The sequence below is a fragment of the Odocoileus virginianus genome, chromosome 11, assembly GCF_023699985.2.
Source record: "Odocoileus virginianus isolate 20LAN1187 ecotype Illinois chromosome 11, Ovbor_1.2, whole genome shotgun sequence".
Taxonomy (NCBI): domain Eukaryota; kingdom Metazoa; phylum Chordata; class Mammalia; order Artiodactyla; family Cervidae; genus Odocoileus; species Odocoileus virginianus.
The window spans coordinates 38,716,204-38,735,303 of NC_069684.1; the positions used below are offsets into that span (position 1 = coordinate 38,716,204).

The 19,100-nt window shown below is 39.7% G+C and overlaps 1 long non-coding RNA gene across 1 annotated transcript in view; it reads right to left on the bottom strand.

Annotated features, from left to right (window-relative positions):
- LOC139037500 (uncharacterized) overlaps positions 1 to 18,817 on the bottom strand; it is a 152,413-nt gene extending 133,596 nt beyond the window's left edge. The window contains exon 1 of the long non-coding RNA XR_011490363.1: positions 18,634 to 18,817. This is a non-coding gene — a long non-coding RNA (uncharacterized lncRNA). The remainder of the gene's footprint in view (positions 1 to 18,633) is intronic.
- Positions 18,818 to 19,100: the final 283 nt, after the last annotated feature.

Sequence of the window (19,100 nt, forward strand, 5' to 3'; positions counted from 1 at the left end):
GATTTTGGAGCTCAAGAAAATAAAGCTTGTCATTGTTTACACTTTTCCCCTTTCTATTTGCCATTAAGTGATGGGACTGAATGCCATGATCTTAAGTTTTTGAATGTTGAGTTTTAAGCCAGCTTTTTCACTCTCCTCTTTCACCCTCATCAAGAGGTTCTTTAGTTCCTCTTCATTTTCTGCCATTAGAGTGGTATCATCTGCTTATCTGAGGTTGTTGATATTCTCCTGGCAATCTTGATTCCAGGTTATGATTCATCTAGCTTGACATTTTGCATGATGTACTCTGCATATAAGCTAAATAAACACGGTGACAATATATAGCCTTGTCATACTCCTTTCCCAATTTTGAACCAGTGCAGTGTTTCATGTCTGGTTCTAATTGTTGCTTCTTGACCCACATATAGGTTTCTCAGGAGACAGATACAGTGGTCTGGTATTCCTCTCTTTTTAAGAATTGTACAGTTTGTTGTTCTCCACACAGTCCAAGGCTTTAGCATAGTCAATGAAGCAGAAGTAGATGTTTTACTGGAACTCCTTTGCTTTCCCTATGATCCACCAAATGTTGGCAATTTGATCTCTGGTTGGTTTCTCTGCCTTTTCTAAATCCAGCTTGTACATCTGGAGGTTCTTTATTCACATATTGCTGAACCCAGGTTGAAGGGTATTGAGCATAACCTTATTAGCATGCAAAACAAATGCATTTGTCTGGTAGTTTGGATGTTGTTTGGCACTGCCTTTCTTTGGGACTGGAATGAAAGCTGACCTTTTCCAGTTCTGTGGCTGCTGCTGAGTTTTTCAAATTTGCTGATGTATAGAATAAAGCACTTTAATAGTATCATCTTTTGGGATTTGAAATAGCTCAGCCTGAATTCCATCACCTCCCCTAGCTTTGTTTGTAGTAATGCTTCCTAAGGTCCACTTGACTTCACACTCCAGGATGTCTGGCTCTAGGCGAGTGACCACACCACAGTGGTTGCCTGGGTCCTTAAGATCTTTTTTGTATAGTTGTTCTGTGTTTTCTTGCCATCTCTTCTTTATTTATGCACTTATGAAGGAGCTTATTCCATTATATTTTCTTCTAAGAGTTTTGTGCTTCTCGGTCTTACATTCAAGTCTTTATCTCATTTTTAGTTGCTTTTAAAAAAAAAATAAGATGTAAGGTAGTAGAAGTGCTTTTCTTTCAGCTTTATTCCCCAGTTATTCAATTTACTACAAGGGTATCCTAGACATTTCCAAGGATACCAGGTTGCCAGAGGCATTGCTTCCAAAAAATTTCACAATTGTCCTTTTCCCCTCTCTGCTTCCAATTAGCAATAACCACAACTCAGCTCACTGTGGTGAAGTGAGTGTGATGCCATGACAAGTTCTTGTTTCATTGAGGCCCCTTGGCCTCATCAAAGGTCATGTGATGGATGTTGGATAACTGGAAATACTTGATTTTGCAAGGACAGATGTGTCATTTTTATGAACCCAGCTATATAGAGGGCCAGGAGGTACTGCTCTTAGCAGGCCTTAGTTGGGGATGAGGCTGAGGCCATACTGCAGCTACTCATATGCCTTCCTGAAAAATACACTACCCTCTTCCTTTTTTGATTTTTCAGCAGTTTTCCATCACTGTCTTGCTATAAGCCAAACTTCCTAGCATGACATGTGAGTCTCACTTCCCAGCCCCAAATGGCTATTTATTTACCTCTGATGTTTTCTCTCCTATCTTTTCATCCTTCACTCTATGTACTAGCCAAAGGTGCAGCTTTCTGAACTATCACTGTTTCATAGCTTTGTATATACTGTTTCTTCTGCTTTGAAAGCCTTTCTTTTTTGCCATTATGTACACTGATAGGCTGACTACAACTTGTCATTCAAAACTTTGTTCTGCTATTAGCTCCTCTTGATAAATTTACTTTAATCAATTAGGTGTTACTGTATTTGCTCCTCTCAAAGATCTTGAAACTGTTCACTTTTTTTTGTTTTATTTCCACCCCCACAGACTGTCACTATCTTCTCCATATCTCTTTATCCAGTCAGATATACTGTGAGCTGCTGGAGGATAAGAATGCTATCTTTTATCTCTGTGTTTGCAGTTTTAGCACAATGATTCTAGATTAATTGTCAGTCTTCCTAAATGTTGGTAAATGCTAAGTCTCCACAATTTTTCAACAAATCATTTAATAACTATTTGAGTATTAAATGCAAAACTCCCTCTTGGATATGATACAAAGGTAAATAAGACTCTTATTTTTCATCCTATGAGATTAAAATCTTATAGCAGTGTGCAAGCAGACAGACTTTCACAAGACTTGAGGCTATGTTGACCGCTACAGAGTAGGCCTCCACAGTATTTTAAATATGAATTTATTCTAACGTTTAAAATGGGGTTATTTATATAGAAAACCTAAAATTTCATTTCTTCTCTCAAAAACTGTAAAAAAAAGAGTCACTGCATTGTTTCTTTCATGGCAATGTTGGACTAAAGGCGAGAGATAGTCTCCACTTTGATGGGCAGTTGAATACACAGCTGTTCTATTCTGTGACAATAGAACAATATGTGGACAACAATATGTGGCTCATCTGAGTGAGAAAATGAATAATTATAAGTGAAAAGAGTGGATTTGTAGGTTAAAGTTGAATATTATATGGAAAAATTGGTACTGGTAGAGGTGGGAGGTGATGAAGAAAAGCTTTTTGTGTATATAACTAATTGCTGCTGTTGCTTTGTGGTTATCCACCTAAATTACAACTTTGGGATTTCTTAAATTTGCACAACCACAAATGTCTAACAAATCAAGATTTCAACTGCAGCTGAAAGCTAAGGCTTTCTCTGGCTGACAATGTAGACACTCATTTATATTGAGCATCATTTTAATTCCTTAAATAAAAGCAAAGGAACCGACTTGCATTTTTTCAAGTTCTTAAGATAGGGTGAGAAGAGAAAGACATTTCTTACTGCAGTGGATGCTGCTGCCAGCCTGCCCACATCCCCTGCACTGAGTGGGCACATCCATCCCCCAGTAGCATTGAGCATCACCACTAAGGGTACCCAGCTGCTCCTTCTCCAGAGAAGGAGCATTCCTCTGAGAGAAGCCATTCCTTCCCCAAGACAGTCCGACACCAGTAACTGACAGACAGGGACTATACAGTTCTGGCTCCCTTGCCTCAAAGTGCAACTAAACTGTGGTATAATTCATGCTCTAGAACTCCTTGTGGGACAAAGACTGAAGCTAATTCCAAGTGAGATCAGATCCTTACTTTCTTTCCCTGCTCTTTGCAGGAGATGAGGGATTGATCCCTGAGTGGGGAAATTTCCTGGAGGAGGGCATGGAAACCCACTCCACTATTCTTACCTGAAGAATCCCATGGATAGAGGAGCCTGGTGGGCTGACCATACATGCATCCCACTTCTCTTCTCCTGAGAGCACATCTCCAATAAATTGCCTTCATAAAAACCTGTCTCAGTGTCTGCTTTTGGGAACCTGAGTGAAGACACTTATCAATTCAGGACTCTTAGTCCAGCCTGACACCTCTGCATCTGGGTCCTGATCAAGGACTCCCCCTAACTTGTATCCCTATTAGAAATTCATTCTACTCTGGAGGCACCAGACATTCACCAGATCAATGTACAGTAACTCAATCAGGTCAAAGACGTATAGTGCTACCTAGCCATCCCTGCCCACCAGCAAATATAGATTTCTTTATAGATTCCTAGCAGAATAACCTACTAAAAAGCCCAATTCTCAATTCTAGGTCATATAAAGAAAACAGAGCAAGAGAGAGGAAAAGATTATCAAGAAATAAGGTCAAAATAATCAGAAGTTCTTGTAAACATTAAGAAAAACTGATTCTGTAAATTTCCACTTTATCTGGAACACTGGCAACCCCATATGTAGCTCTAAGACTCTAATTGCTGACACTTATTTTTCTTGCTTAATAATAGCTAAATTTAAGATTAATATGCAGAATGGTAAGTTATGTTTTTCTGCTTGAGACTCCAAAGGTATGGATTCCAATCGTGCTGCAATATACTAAGGTGATCTCAGATATTAGAAATGGAGGCAAGCTGCCAACTGTTAGGTTTTCAAGAATTCCATTTTTAGACAAGATAAATTTGATTTTGCATGTGAAGATTCAGGGCACTGCAAAATGAAACCAACAATAATAGACAATAATGATACCCTCAAACTTAAGAATTTCCATCTTGAGAAATGATGGAAAAAACTTGAGAACTAGATCTTTAAAAAAAAAAAAAATCACCACCAAACTGTAAAATGAACTAACACACACATCTTAACAAATATAAATAAAGCTGCTGTGATCATTGGGGTGGATGTACATATTTGAATTGGTGTTTTTATTTCTTTAGGCTATATATCCAAGAGTAGAATTGCTGGATTATATGGTAGTTCTATTTTTCAATTTTTTTAGGAAGCTCTGTACTGTATTCTACTTTAATTGACTCAGAAATCTGAATTTTGATTGGGTACCATGAGAATTCTATACAAACTACTTGGAGATTATCTTTTGCAGCTTGCCTGAAGGAGTGTATATTTGGGGGCACACGACAGCAGAGTAAGGAGCGGTCCTAGAATTTTACATACAGTCTCTAGGTCGCACCTAACAGCAATCCAGTTTGTGGTAATCATTAAGCCTAGTCTATGGATTAGAAAACTGAGGCCTGGAAATTTAAGCCACTGATTGTTTTGACCATATCATAGGCCAAGTCTGAGTCTAACAAGTTATAGGATGGACCAACACTGGAAATACTGGCCTGATTTTCCCATCCTCTGTCTCTACCCATTGGAGTAAAGGAAATGCCTTGCCAAAGGGATTCTGTTGGGAGCACTTTGGCAGTACAGTCAGAGATCCCTTTGATTTAGGTCTAGAAATTTGTTTATAAATAGAAGGCAGTATATCAGAGAGATAGAAACATAGGTATTGTGGTCAGGAAAATTGAGTTCAGATCTCAGGTCTTCACATTACTAGCTGTGAAAACTTGCCTAAGTTACCTTAATATAGTTAAGTTCAGTCCCAAGGGACATATAGTACTTACTTCATCAGTTCAGTTCAGTCACTCAGTTGTGTCCAACTCTTTGCAACCCCATGGATTGCAGCATGCCAGACTTCCTTGTCCATCACCAACTCCCGGAGCTTGCTCAAACTCATGTCCATTGAGTCAGTGATGCCATCTAAACATCTCATCCTCTGTTGTCCCCTTCTCCTGCCTTCAATCTTTCCCAGCATCAGGGTCTTTTGAAATGAGTCAGTTCTTCATATCAGGTGGCCAAAGTATTGGAGTTTCAGCTTCAGCATCAGTCCTTCCAATGAATATTCAGGACTGATTTCCTTTAGGATTGACTGGTTTGATCTCCTTGCTGTCCAAGGGACCCTCAATGTCTTCTCCAACATCACAGTTCAAAAACATCAATTCTTCAATGCTCAGCTTTGTTTATAGTCCAATTCTCACATCCATACATGACTACTAGAAAAACCATAGCTTTGGCTAGATGGACCTTTGTTGGCAAAGTAATGTCTCTGCTTTTTAATATACTTTCTAGATTGGTCATAGCTTTTCTTCCAAGGAGCGAGCGTCTTTTAATTTCATGGCTGTAGTCACCATCTGTGGTGATTTTGGAGCCCAAGAAAATAAAGTCTGTCACAGTTTCTATCATGTCCCCATCTATTTGCCATGAAATGATGGGACTGAATGCCATGATCTTAGTTTTTTAATGTTGAATTTTAAGCCAGCTTTTTCAGTCTCCTCTTTCATTTTCATCAAGAGGATCTTTAGTTCCTCTTTGCTTTCTGCCATAAGGGCGGTGTCATTTGCATATCTGAGTTATTGATATTTCTCCCAGCAATCTTGATTCTAGCCTGTGCTTCATCCAGCCTGAATGGGGTGGTATTATTAGTTACTTCATAGGGTGGTATTTAAGATTAAAATAATGCATGTAAACTTAGACCTGTGTCTAGCAAATAGCAAATTTTCATTAATGGTAGGAAAAGGGTAAACAAGTTGACTTTTCTGACTTTTCACTTCCTTCAGGTCTCTAGTGATGTTGAAAGTGTTAGTTGCTCAGTTGTGTCCAACTCTTTGAGACCCCACAGACTGTAGCTGGCCATACTCCTCTGTCCATGGGATTCTCCAGGCAAGAATACTAGAGTAGGTTGCCATTCCCTTCTCCAGGGAATCTTCTAGACCCCGGAATCAAAGCTTTCAACATTGCAGGCAGATTCTTTACCATCTGAGTCAGGAGGAAACCCCCCTAGTGATGTTGACATACCACCAATATGATCTTTTTTGGTTACCACCATTTAAATTCCTATTTTCTACCAAGGTAGGGGTCCTCATTGCTTAATTTATGTTTATTGAGATGGCTGGATGGCATCATCGACTCAATGGACACGACTTTGAACAAACTCCAGGAGATAGTGAAGGACAGGGAAGCCTGGTATGCTGCAGTCTATCAGGTTGCAAAGAGTTAGACATGACTTAGCAACTGAACAATAAGAATTACATTATATGTAAAGTGACTAGATGTTCCTTATAATACAAAACAGATCTCACAAAGTAGGGAGACATCTTCTGTAGTTTGCCTCTAAGACAGTCACTTCTAAAACACATATTTGGAAATATCTATTTTACAGGGTTGGTACTCCAAGTTTGCCTTGCCCTGAGACATCTGGTCACCCAACAGTTCTGCTGGGGCTGTGATGTCTCATTGAGCCCAACCTAATATACTGAAAGGAGAATAACTACTACTGACCCTGGAAGGCTTGATGATGCTAGAGTTGGGGAAAGTGTCCAGATATCCAAACTCACTTTCAAACAATAGGGATCCCTTTGCTTGAGAAAGATCATTTCTGTTTCTATCCTTCTTGCAAATACTGCCCCAGATACAGCACAGGAATTGAATTGGAATTGAATTCTCTATGATGGTTAATTTTATGTATCAGCTTGGAGTGGGTGGTAACCAGATAACAGGTCAAACATTATTCTGGGTGTGTCTGTGAGGGTGTTTTTTATGAAATTAACATTTTAATCAGTAGACTCAGTAAAGCATATTTCCCTCCCTAATGAGGATGTCACTCATTCAATAACTTGAAGGCCTAAATAAGACAAAAAGACTGACCCTAACACAGGCCTGGGGAATTCCTACATGACTGCTTTGAGCTGGAACATGTCTTTCCCACCCTTTGGACTCAAACTGAAGCACAGCTTTCCTTGGGTCTTGAGCCTACCAGTTTTTAGATTGAAACTTACACCTTGGCTCTCTTGGGTCCCCAGCTTATTGACTATAGTTCTTGGGTCTTCTCAGCCTTCCTAATCACATAAGCCATTTATTTTACATACACACACACACACACCCCTCCTAATGGTTTTGTTTCTCTAGAGAACCCTAATACATTCTTGAAATTGTGTATGCTCATGCTCAGTCATGTCCCACTCTTTGAGAGGCCCATAGACTGTAGGAATTTTCCAGGCAATCATATTGGAATAGGTTGCCACTTCCTGCTCCAGAAGATCTTCCCAACCCAAGGATTGAATCTCCATCTCCTGTGTCTCCTACATTGGCATGTGGGTTCTTTACCACTGCATGACCCGGTAAACCCTAACACATTATTGTCAAAAGTGGTATTCAAACCCACACCTTCAGGGGAGACTGAGACCTGAATGCAGTGCCTTAGACCCCTCGGCCATCTTGACTTCCCTCTTAAAACTTAGGATGACATATTTTTAAGTGTGTTCATTTTAAGCAAGAATACCTGGGGAAGAAAATGTGCATTCTTTCCCTCAGAGTTCTCAGTCTTGTATTTGAGAAGAGATTAAAGCACAAAGTGAGAAAATACCTACTTGCAAGCCTGCAACATGGAGTGTGTATGTATATGCATGTGTGAGTGTCAGTGTGCATACACAGAGGGTGCAGCTACAATAAGACTTGGTTTCTAAGGACTGAAAAGAGAAAATAACGAGAACAGTTAAAATGGAGCTATGTTATTTGGTGATATTTCTTCCATTGTTAAGATGCTACTTTATGTTTCAAGAACCCAGCTGGATGAAGTAGGAACAGTGATTCATGCTGAAAATTCTCCAGGAGAAATAGGCTCCAGCTGTATGGGGGCAGGGCCTTTTCTTTAGGACGATTTCTTCTGGTGATAGGAAGAAAAAAAAATGTTGACAATTCCCTCTAGTGGCAGAAAGGAAATAAAACTCACTGAGAAGGTAAGATTAGAGGTCTTCAGTGAAGTGCAGTGTCATCCCTCCTTCCTTCTTTTTGAGTACAATAATTGGTTGCTAATTATAAGCTATGCGTTGCCCAGACAAGGAATCTTCTGTATCAGAGAATTTGTAACTGAACTGGGAAAGTGAAAGTGAAAGTCACTCAGTTGTGTCTAACTCTGTATGACCCCATGGACTATACGGTCCATGGAATTCTCCAGACCAGAATACTGGAGTGACTTTCCCTTTCCCTTCTCCAGGGGATCTTTCCAACATAGGGATCGAACCCAGGTCTCCAGCATTGTAGGCAGATTCTTTACCAGCTGAGCCACAAGGGAATCCCAAGAATGCTGGAATGGGTAGCCTATCCCTTCCCCAGTGGATCTTCTTGACCCAGGAATCGAACCAGGGCCTCCTACATTGCAGGTGGATTCTTTACCAACTGAGCTACCAAGGAAGCCCCATGAATTGGGAAAGGTTTGGTCAGAGAAAAAGAGAAACCTGACTACTGAATGGTTCCAAGACAGTTTTGTGAAGTAGGTGAAAAAATAAGGGATGATCTTCCTTTTTACCATGACTGAGCTTTCACCAGGTATCCAATCATAACAGAATCTACTTCCCCTTAAGTTTTACCTCCAATAATATTCTGATCCTTTCTTGCTTCTACCTTCCTTTCCTTCCAAGGCCTTAATGCCTCATGGTTCTCTTTTCACCTTAGTACTCCGGTCCTTCTTCAGTGATCCACAACACCTTGTACTAACACTGACTTTACTGAATTATTTTAAAATTGCCCTATAGTCAAAGCTATGATTTTTCTAGTAGTCAAAGAAGGCTGAGCACCGAGGAATTGATGGTTTTGAACTGTGGTGTTGGAAAAAACTCTTCAGAGTCCCTTGGACTGCAAGGAGATCAAACTAGTCAATCCTAAAGGAAATCAACTCTGAATATTCATTGAAAAGACTGATGCTGAAGCTGAAGCTCCAATACTTTGGCCACCTGATGCGAAGAGCCAGCTCATTTGAGAAGACCCTGATGCTGGGAAAGATTGAAGGCAGGAGGAGAAAGGGGCTGCAGAGGATGGGATGACTCAATGGATATGAATTTGAACAAACTCCAGGAGATAGTGAAGGACAGGGAAACCTAGCTTACTGCAGTCCGTGAGGTTGCAAAGAGTCAGACACAACTAAGTGACTGAACAACAACAACAACTCCTATCCTTCATCAGTGATCCACAACACCTTGTACTATCATTGACTTCACTAAATTATTTTAAAATTGTATGTTTTTTGTCTATTTCTCCCCACTCCCACTAAATTTTTAACTCCTCACAGGCATGATCTAAATTTTATTCATCTTTGAGTCACAAGTATCTCGGGGTCTAGAACTCAATAAACATTTGTTGAAATAAAGCATGTATGTGTCAACAAACCATTAAGTGAATAAGTTTAAAAGTAATTTGATAATTTAACAAGCCTACTGTTTAAACATATTAACTATATTTGATTTTATCAGGGGGATTGTGGGGAAAATACTTGAATTCAAAAGGGAAGCTTAAATAAAAGAACTGTAGAAAATAAATGTGAGATTGTTCCTTCTGTAGAGTTTTCCAGAATTTAGCCTATTTAAAACTATGTTTGAAAAATATGTTTGAGGGTGATCATATGGATGGAAGGACTCAAGGACAGCTCTGTAAATGCTGCTGCTGTTGCTAAGTCGCTTCAGTCGTGTCCGACTCTGTGTGACCCCATAGATGGTAGCCCTCCAGGCTCCCCCATCCCTGGGATTCTCCAGGCAAGAACACTGGAGTGGGTTACCATTTCCTTCCCCAATGCATGAAAATGAAAAGTCAAAGTGAAGTTGCTCAGTCGTGTCCAACTCTTAGGTACCCCATGGACTGCAGACTACTAGGCTCCTCCATCCATGGGATTTTCCAGGCAAGAGTACTGGAGTGGGGTGCCATTGTAATGCAAAGATTGCCGTTGAATTGCAGTTCTTTCATGGTGGGGAGAATAGAAGGAAACCTAAGGCTTAAGAAATCTTACTCTCAGAATGAGAATAACATTCAGAACCTGAAACTAGCAACTGCTCCCCTTTCAAAACTTCATTTCCTCTAACTTCTTTTTCCTATCGAGAAAAAACTGATTACTTCTGATAGTCAGAAAGATAGGGATTTTATGACCCCAAAACTAGCAAAAATGAAAAATGATTAAATCATATGTGTAAATGAGAAGAAGAAATGTCATTCATGGTTATATCTGTTGGGAAAAAGCAGTTAAAAAAAGGCTTCTCTACAAGAAGTAAATGTAGAAGAGACACATGAAGACACATGACTGAAATATAGGGCATTTTTATATTTTAAATGCAAACACTCCTATATCAAGATCATTGTACATGAGAGATACCAGTATAGCCACAAAAATAAGCTGAGAACTTTTACTTTTAAGAAGGATGTAGTAGATCAAAGCAAGACAAAGCCCTCATGGTGAAAATTAGGAAATGTTGGCTACATTACAAAAAAATCATTTTCAAAGCATCAGAGAGATATGGAAGCAAAGAGAAAAAGCAAAGAATTATTAAAATTTCAGTTCCATTTTTGCATTAATTGACAAACTAATCCTAAAAATTATACAGAAATGCAAAGGACCCAGGTATAAATCAATACATTTGTAGTAGATAGATATTCAGCAAAAAGAATGAAGGTGATCTCTAACTCACACTATACATTGAAAATTAACTTAAAGCAGATCATATACTCATATGTCAAGTGAAAGCAAAACTCCTAGACAAAAAATTGAAGTAAATCTTCATGACTTTGGGTTAGAAAGTAGATTCTTAGATACAACATCAAGATCACAAGTGACAAAGGAAGAGAGGAGGAAAAAAGGGACTACATCAAAAGTGAAAAAAAAAAAAAGAAAACAACTTTGTGTTGCAAATAATACCACCTAGAAATTGAGAGTACAAGCCACAGGATGAGAGAAAATGTTTGCAGATATTACAAGGTACCTGCACCCAGAATATATAAAGAACACTTACAACTCAACAATAAAAAGAACTCAATTTAAAAACAAAACAAAGAATTTAAGTGGACATTTCTCTAAAGATACATAAATGGCCAACAAGTTCAACATCATCTGTCATTAATGGAATGCCATCAAAATCACACTTGACTGCCACTTCCACATATACTAGGATGGTTATAATCTAAAACACACAGTAGCGACCAGGGTTGGCAAGGATGTGGAGAAACTAGAGCTCTCATACATTGCTAGTGGAATGTGAAAGTGTACAGCCACTTTGGAAAATAGTCTGAGTTCCCCCAAAAATTTAAACTTAGAGTAACCATATACTCTTGTGATTCCACTTCTAGTGTATGCCCAAGAGAAAGAAAAACACACAAAATGTGTGCAAAATATTCATGGCAACATTACACATAATAGCCAAAAAATGGTAGCAAAGTATTCATCAACTGATTCATAAATAAAATGTGGTATATCCTTCAATGGATTATTACTTAGCCATAAAAAGGAATGAAATACTCATACATGCTGCAATATGGATGATCCTTGAAAACATTCCAATTAAGCCAAAGAAGCCAGTTACAAAAGTTACAAAAGGCTACAGATTGAATAATTCTATGTATATGACATTTCCACACTAGGCAAATCCATAGAGACAGAAAGTATATTAGTGGTTTCCTGGCAGTGTAAGGGAGAGAGAATGGGAGTTTTATAGAGGGTGATGAAAATATTTTGGAATTATAGTGCTGAAACTTGCACAACTTGATGAAAATACTAAAAACTATCTGTATACTTTAAAACTGATAAGGCATATGAATCTCATTTTAAAAGTCAATAGCAGTCTAAATCATCACATTTTTCCAGGATAGATCAGTAAATCTGATGCATTTCTGAGGCATGTTGGACAGAGAAATCTGTGTGATCTCAATCTTAATGACGTGGTACTCTGTGGGGCTCAGAAAGCTGCATCCCTGAATTTGGCATTGACTCTGTCTTTTTGTAACGAACTGTGCTCTTCTGTCCCCCACTCCTAACCTCTGGGGACTGCAGGACCCAGCAGAAAGGCACAAAGCAGTCTTTCCCAATCCAGGTTCCCCATGGGGGAGGCCTGGCAATTTTCTCCACTCAAGAGCAAATTTTCATGTGTCAAACTCATCCATTAAGAGTGACTCAATCAAGGATGATCCTAGGGCCCATCTTTCCTTCTGTATTTGGATGAACAGGGCAAGAGCATTCTGATAGAGGGCTAACTGACGTGCCATCTATGGAGTCACTTGCGATATAAATGGGTAAAATAAGACAAAAAGATGAATTCTCATTTGCATCCCACAGAGGCAAACAGGAAATCCTTCTGATGGTTATCTAGCTAACATGTTTTAGCTTAGCAATGACTCACCCTACATTCTCTGGTGTATTTCTAGCAAGAACCCTAACCACAGCCTGAGTCCACGAGGGCTTCCAGGTCTTAATGATTCCCTGTTATCCCCTTCCTTCCATCTCTCAGGTTGCCTGAAATCTGACAAGGATACACTAACAAAATATAAATGTTACAAATGGGTTGCTAGAAAAAGTGATAACATGGGGGAAACAAAAACTAAACGTTTTCTATTACAACAAGTTAAGAACCCACCTGAAAACAGGGCCTCTACTGCAATTGAAAAAAAATTTTAAATGACCTATGTTGAGACCAGAAACTAAAATGGACAGGAATGGGTGAATTTAACTCAGATGACCATTATATCTACCACTGTGGCCAAGAATCCCTTAGAAGAAATGGAGTAGCCATCATGGTAAACAAAAGAGTCTGAAATGCAGTACTTGGATGCAATCTCAAAAATGACAGAATGATCTCTGTTCATTTTCAAGGCAAACCATTCAATATCACAGTAATCCAAGCCTATGCCGCCACCAGTAATGCTGAAGAAGCTGAAGTTGAACGGTTCTATGAAGACCTACAAGACTTTTTAGAACTAACACCCAAAAAAGATGTCCTTTTCATTATAGGGGACTGGAATGCAAAAGTAGGAAATTCAAGAAACACCTGGAGTAACAGGCAGATTTGGCCTTGGAGTACAGAATGAAGCAGGGCAAAGACTAACAGAGTTTTGCCAAGAGACCGCACTGGTCATAGCAAACACCCTCTTCTAGCAACACAAGAGAAGACTCTACACATGGACATTACCAGATGGTCAACACTGAAATCAGATTGATTATATTCTTTGAAGCCAAAGATGGAGAAGCTCTATACAGTCAGCAAAAACAAGACAAGGAGCTGACTGTGGCTCAGATCATGAACTCCTTATTGCCAAATTCAGACTTAAATTAAAGAAAGTAGGGAAAACCACTAGACCATTCAGGTATGACCTAAATGAAATCCCTTATGACTATACAGTGGAAGTGAGAAATAGATTTAAGGGACTAGATCTGATAGACAGAGTGCCTGATGAACTATGGATGGAGGTTCATGACATTTTACAGGAGACAGGAATCAAGACCATCTCAAAGAAAAAGAAATGTGAAAAAGCAAAATGGCTGTCTGAGGATGCCTTACAAATAGCTGTGAAAAGAAGGGAAGTGAAAAGCAAAGGAGAAAAGGAAAGATATTCCCATTTGAATGCAGAGTTCCAAAGAATAGCAAGGAGAGATAAGAAAACCTTCCTCAGTGATCAATGCAAAGAAATAGAGGAAAACAACAGAATGGGAAAGACTAGAGATATCTTTGAGAAAACTAGAGATACCAAGGGAACATTTCATGCAAAGATGGGCTCAATAAAGGACAGAAATGGTATGGACCTAACAGAAGCAGAAGATATTAAGAAGAGGTGGCAAGAATACACAGAAGAACTATACAAAAAAGATCTTCACGACCCAGATAATCATGATGGTGTGATCACCACTCACTATGCCAGCAAATTTGGAAAACTCAGCAGTGGCCACACGACTGGAAAAAGTCAGTTTTTATTCCAATCCCAAAGAAAGGCAATGCCAAAGAATGCTCAAACTGCTGCACAATTGCACTCATCTCACATGCTAGTAAAGTAATGCTCAAAATTCTCCAAGTCAGGCTTCAGCAATACATGAACCACGAACTTGCATATGTTCAAGCTGGTTTTAGAAAAGGCAGAGGAACCAGAGATCAAATTGCCAACATCTGCTGGGCCATCGAAAAAGCAAGGGAGTTCCAGAAAAACATCTATTTCTGTGTTATTGACTATGCCAAAACCTTTGACTGTGTGGATCACAATAAACTGTGGAAAATTCTTCAAGAGATGAGAATACCAGACCACCTGACCTGCCCCTTGAGAAACCTATATGCAGGTCAGGAAGCAACAGTTAGAACTGGACATGGAACAACAGATTGGTTCCAAATAGGAAAAGGAGTACGTCAAGGCTGTATATTGTCACCTTGGTTATTTAACTTAAATGCAGAGTACATCATGAGAAACGCTGGGCTGGAGGAAGCACAAGCTGGGATCAAGATTGATGGGAGAACATCAATAACTTCAGATAGTGCCATCTATCCTTAAGGCACTACCCTTAAGGCAGAAAGTGAAGAGGAACTAAAAAGCCTCTTGATGAAAATGAAAGAGGACAGTGAAAAGTTGGCTTAAAACCCAACATTAAAAAAACTATGATCATGGCATCCGGTCCCATCACTTCATGGCAAATAGATGGGGAAACAGTGGAAACTGTCAGACTTTGTTTTTGGGGGCTCCAAAATCACTGCAGATATGAAATTAAAAGACGTTTACCCCTTGGAAGGAAAGTTATAACCAACCTAGATAGCATATTAAAAAGCAGAGACATTACTTTGCCAACAAAGGTCCGTCTAGTCAAGGCTATGGTTTTTCCAGTGGTCATGTATGGATGTGAGAGTTGTACTGTGAAGAAAGCTGAGCACCAAAAAATTGATGCTTTTGAGCTGTGGTGTTGGAGAGGACTCTTGAGAGTCCCTTGGACTGCAAGGAGTTCCAACCTGTCCATCCTAAAGGAGATCAGTCCTTGGTGTTCATTGGAAGGACTGATGTTGAAGCTGAAACTCCAATACTACCTAATGTGAAGAGTTGACACTCATTAGAAAAGATCCTTATGCTGGGAGGGATTGGGGATAGGAGGAGAAGGGGACGACAGAGGATGAGATGGCTGGATGGCATCACCGACTTGATGGACATGAGTTTGAATAGACTCCGCGAGTTCGTGATGGACAGGGAGGCCTGGCGTGTTGCGATTCATGGGGTTGCAAAGAGTCGGACACAACTGAGCGACTGAACTGAACTGAAGACAAGAAAATAATTACTTTTAAAAGAATTCTAAGCTGCTATCATTTTAAAAAAATTAATTGGAGTGTAATTGCTTTATAATGTTGTGATGGTTTTTGCCATATAACAATGTGATAGCTCAGTGGGTAAAAATCTACCTGCAATGCAGGAGACACAGAAGAGATGGGTTCAATCTCTGGGTCAGGAAGACACCCTGGAGGAGGAAATGGCAACCTACTCTAGTATTCTTGCCTGAAAAATCCCATGGACATGGTCACAAAGAGTCAGACACGACTGAGCAACTAAACAGAAATCAGCCATAAGTATAAAAGCAGAGATATCACTTTGCCAACAAATGTCTGTATAGTCAAAGCTATGGTTTTTCCAGTAGTCATGTATGGATGTGAGAGTTGAACCATAAAGAAGGCTGAGTGCCTAAGAATTGATGCTTTCAAACTGTGGTGCTAGAGAAACTCATGAAAGTCCCTTGGACAGCAAGGAGATCAAATCAGTCAATCTTAAAGGAAACCAGTCCTGAATATTCATTGGAAGGGCTGATGCTGAAGTTGAAGCTCCTATACTTTGGCTACCTGATGTGAAGAGCTGACTCATTGGAAAAGGCCCTGATGCTGGGAAAGATTGAGGGCAAGAGAAGAGGATGGCAGAGGATGAGATGTTTAGATAGCATCACCAACTCAATGGAGATGAGTTTTCACAAACTCCAGGAAATAGTGAAGGACAGGGAAGCCTGGCATGCTGTAGTCCATAGGGCAGCAGAGTTGGACACAACTTAGTGACTAAACAACAAATATAACAATACATATATATATATATGTATACATATACATATATATATCTTCTCTCTTGAGTCTCCCTCCCACTTCTCCCATCCAACCCCTCTAGGTCATCACATTGCACTGGCCTGGGCTCCCTGTGTTATACAGCATAAGCTGCTATCATTTTTTATAAAATGATAATTTAAACAGTTAATTATGTAAAGTTTTTTTTTTTTTTAAGTGACCTCTCCTCCAATATCTAAAAATATCTTACTTTCTAGAGCCACTAACTGAGAGCCACTTCTGATCCAGCTGGTCCAGTTGTACCTGAGTTCCTCTTCCTGGCTGTTTCTTCCTGTTCTTAGGCTGACAGTAACGAATAATAATAGTAGGACTGAGCCAACCTTGTTCCACATTGGGAAATGAGGAATCGGACCGGAGTAAAGACAGCCACTGAATGCAAACAGAAAGAGGCAGAAGCTGGAACACTGGCTGCACAATGACCTGGAAAGCACTTTAATATTCTAATGCTCAGGTTACATCCTCAACATGTTAAATCATAATTTCTGTGCATGGAACCCAAGCATCAGTATTTTCCAAAAGCAAACTAGATGTCCACAGACAAAGGAATGGATAAAAAAAGATGTGGTACTTATGGCTGCTAGGGGAAAGGGTGTGGGGAAGAGATAGTTAGGGAGTTTGGGATGGACAGGTACACACTGCTATATTTAAAACGGATAACCAACAAAGATTTACTATATAGTGCAGGGACTCTGCTCAGTGTTACCCCGCAGCCTAAATGTGAGGGGAATTTGGGGAAGAATAGATACATATATATATAAGGCTGAGTCTCTTAGCTCTTCACCTGAAACTATCGCTGCAACTATCATAACATTGCTAATTGGCTATACCTCAGTACAAAATAAAAAGTCTTTGGAAAAAAAACTGTTCCAATGAATAGCAAAGGTTGAGAACTACTGGGCCAGAGGAAAGAGAGAGACGATCCTAACGTTTGAAATTCAAAGTCACATGCAGTTTGATTCCATGCAGTTATTCTAGAACCCTAAGCTCTCAACTCTGCTACCACCCTCAAGCAAAGAGTAAAACCATTCTTCCCTGTTTTCCATTCTCTCAGCTGTAATTCCTCCTTTTGCCATTTTCCCCACTTAAGATACCTTTGAGGTTCAAGTTACTTCGGTTTTATCTTATATGTATCTATTGCACAGGTGCTGTAAACAGGGGTTTTCTCTAATCACTGTCAATCTCTCTTTCGTTCCTCACGTATATTCTATGTCTAAAGGCTAGAGATTCTCAAAGCATGATTTCTAGACCTCGGGCATCAGTATCACCCGGAAATGCACAGAAATGTTGGTTCCTGGGACCCACCTGCTGAACCAGAAATTCTAGGGGTGGAGTCCAGTAGTCTGTGTTTTAACAAACCTGCAGGTGATATTGACACATGCTAGAACTTGAAAACCATTGCTCTGGCAAGAAGCACTAGATTAAGCCTGCTGTGAAGCTCAAAGCCAACCAGTCAGCATAGAGCCATTAGAAGAGGTACAGAGAACCTGGAGGCAATGTTATGACAGGACATAGAAGCTGCCTTGAGGCTAAATAATTAGAGCAACATAAGCATTGTTAGCATCAGGGGGCTAAAGGGACCATAACCCGTGAGTGTCTGCTTTGTTTTCCACCAACCTCTTCCATCTCCTCTGTATCCATGGATTTCCTCTCAGTTAAACAGCTATCTGTTGGAGAGATACATGTTCCTATTTTGAAATAAGTCCCCTCACAGGGCAGCAGCTCTCCACCTTAAGTCTTCCAAAACATGAGTGTACATAGTGCTTATAATTTCATTACCTGGGAGCCAAATAAAAAGAGCACAATTCACGGAAAGAGCAAGGAGCTTGGCTTCAGTCCCAGACACTTAATTGATCAATAAATATTTGTTCATTCTACGAAGACAGTATTATGATAGTTCTTGTTAACAACTGGTCTAATATTCATTTGGGGAGCTTATTTTTATTTTTACATGTCTGCATGGTGGCCTAATAAGCCTTGTTCTGGCTCTCACCTCCTTCCAATCTACTTGCTACACAGAAGCCAAAAGTTTCTTTTAAAAAGAAAGAAGAAGTATTACATACTTCCTTCCTGAAAATCTTCTTAATAACTTTAAATGTGCTTGAAATAAACCCTAAATTTCTTTCAAAAGCCTGCAAGAGTCTTCAGGCTCCCCTGTACCTTCTTGCTTCTGCCACTATTTTCCCTTTCGTGGCACTATCTTCTGGTCACCATGGTCTTGCTTTTCTCCACAAGTCGGTCTCCTTTTCACCACAGTGTCTTTGCCCTTGCTGCTCACTTACCTAGAAAGGTCCTCTCCGTATTTTCACGTGGTTTTTGTGTCTCAGATGGTAAAGAATCCACCTGCAATGCAGGAGACCCGGGTTCGATCCCTGGGTTGGGAAGATCCCCAGGAGAAGAGAATGACTACCCACTCCAGTGTTCTTGCCTGGAGAATCCTTGGACAGAGGAACAGTGTGGGCTACAGTCCATGGGGTCACAAAAAGTTGGATATGACTGAGTGACTTTCACTTTCTCTGTTTATTTAGGTCTCAAGTCAAACATTAACTTTTGCAGGAAACATGAGTACATACTTAGTTAGCAATCCTTACACAGCTGCTATTATACTCTTTATGTAGCATTTAAAACTAGCTAAGCACGTGTATCAATCTATACATCTATCCATTCACTTTTCTGCATGTTGTTTCTGAAGGACTTTGTTTTTCTTCTGTTACCTCTCATCTAGAATCTAAGTTCCCAAAAACAGGGG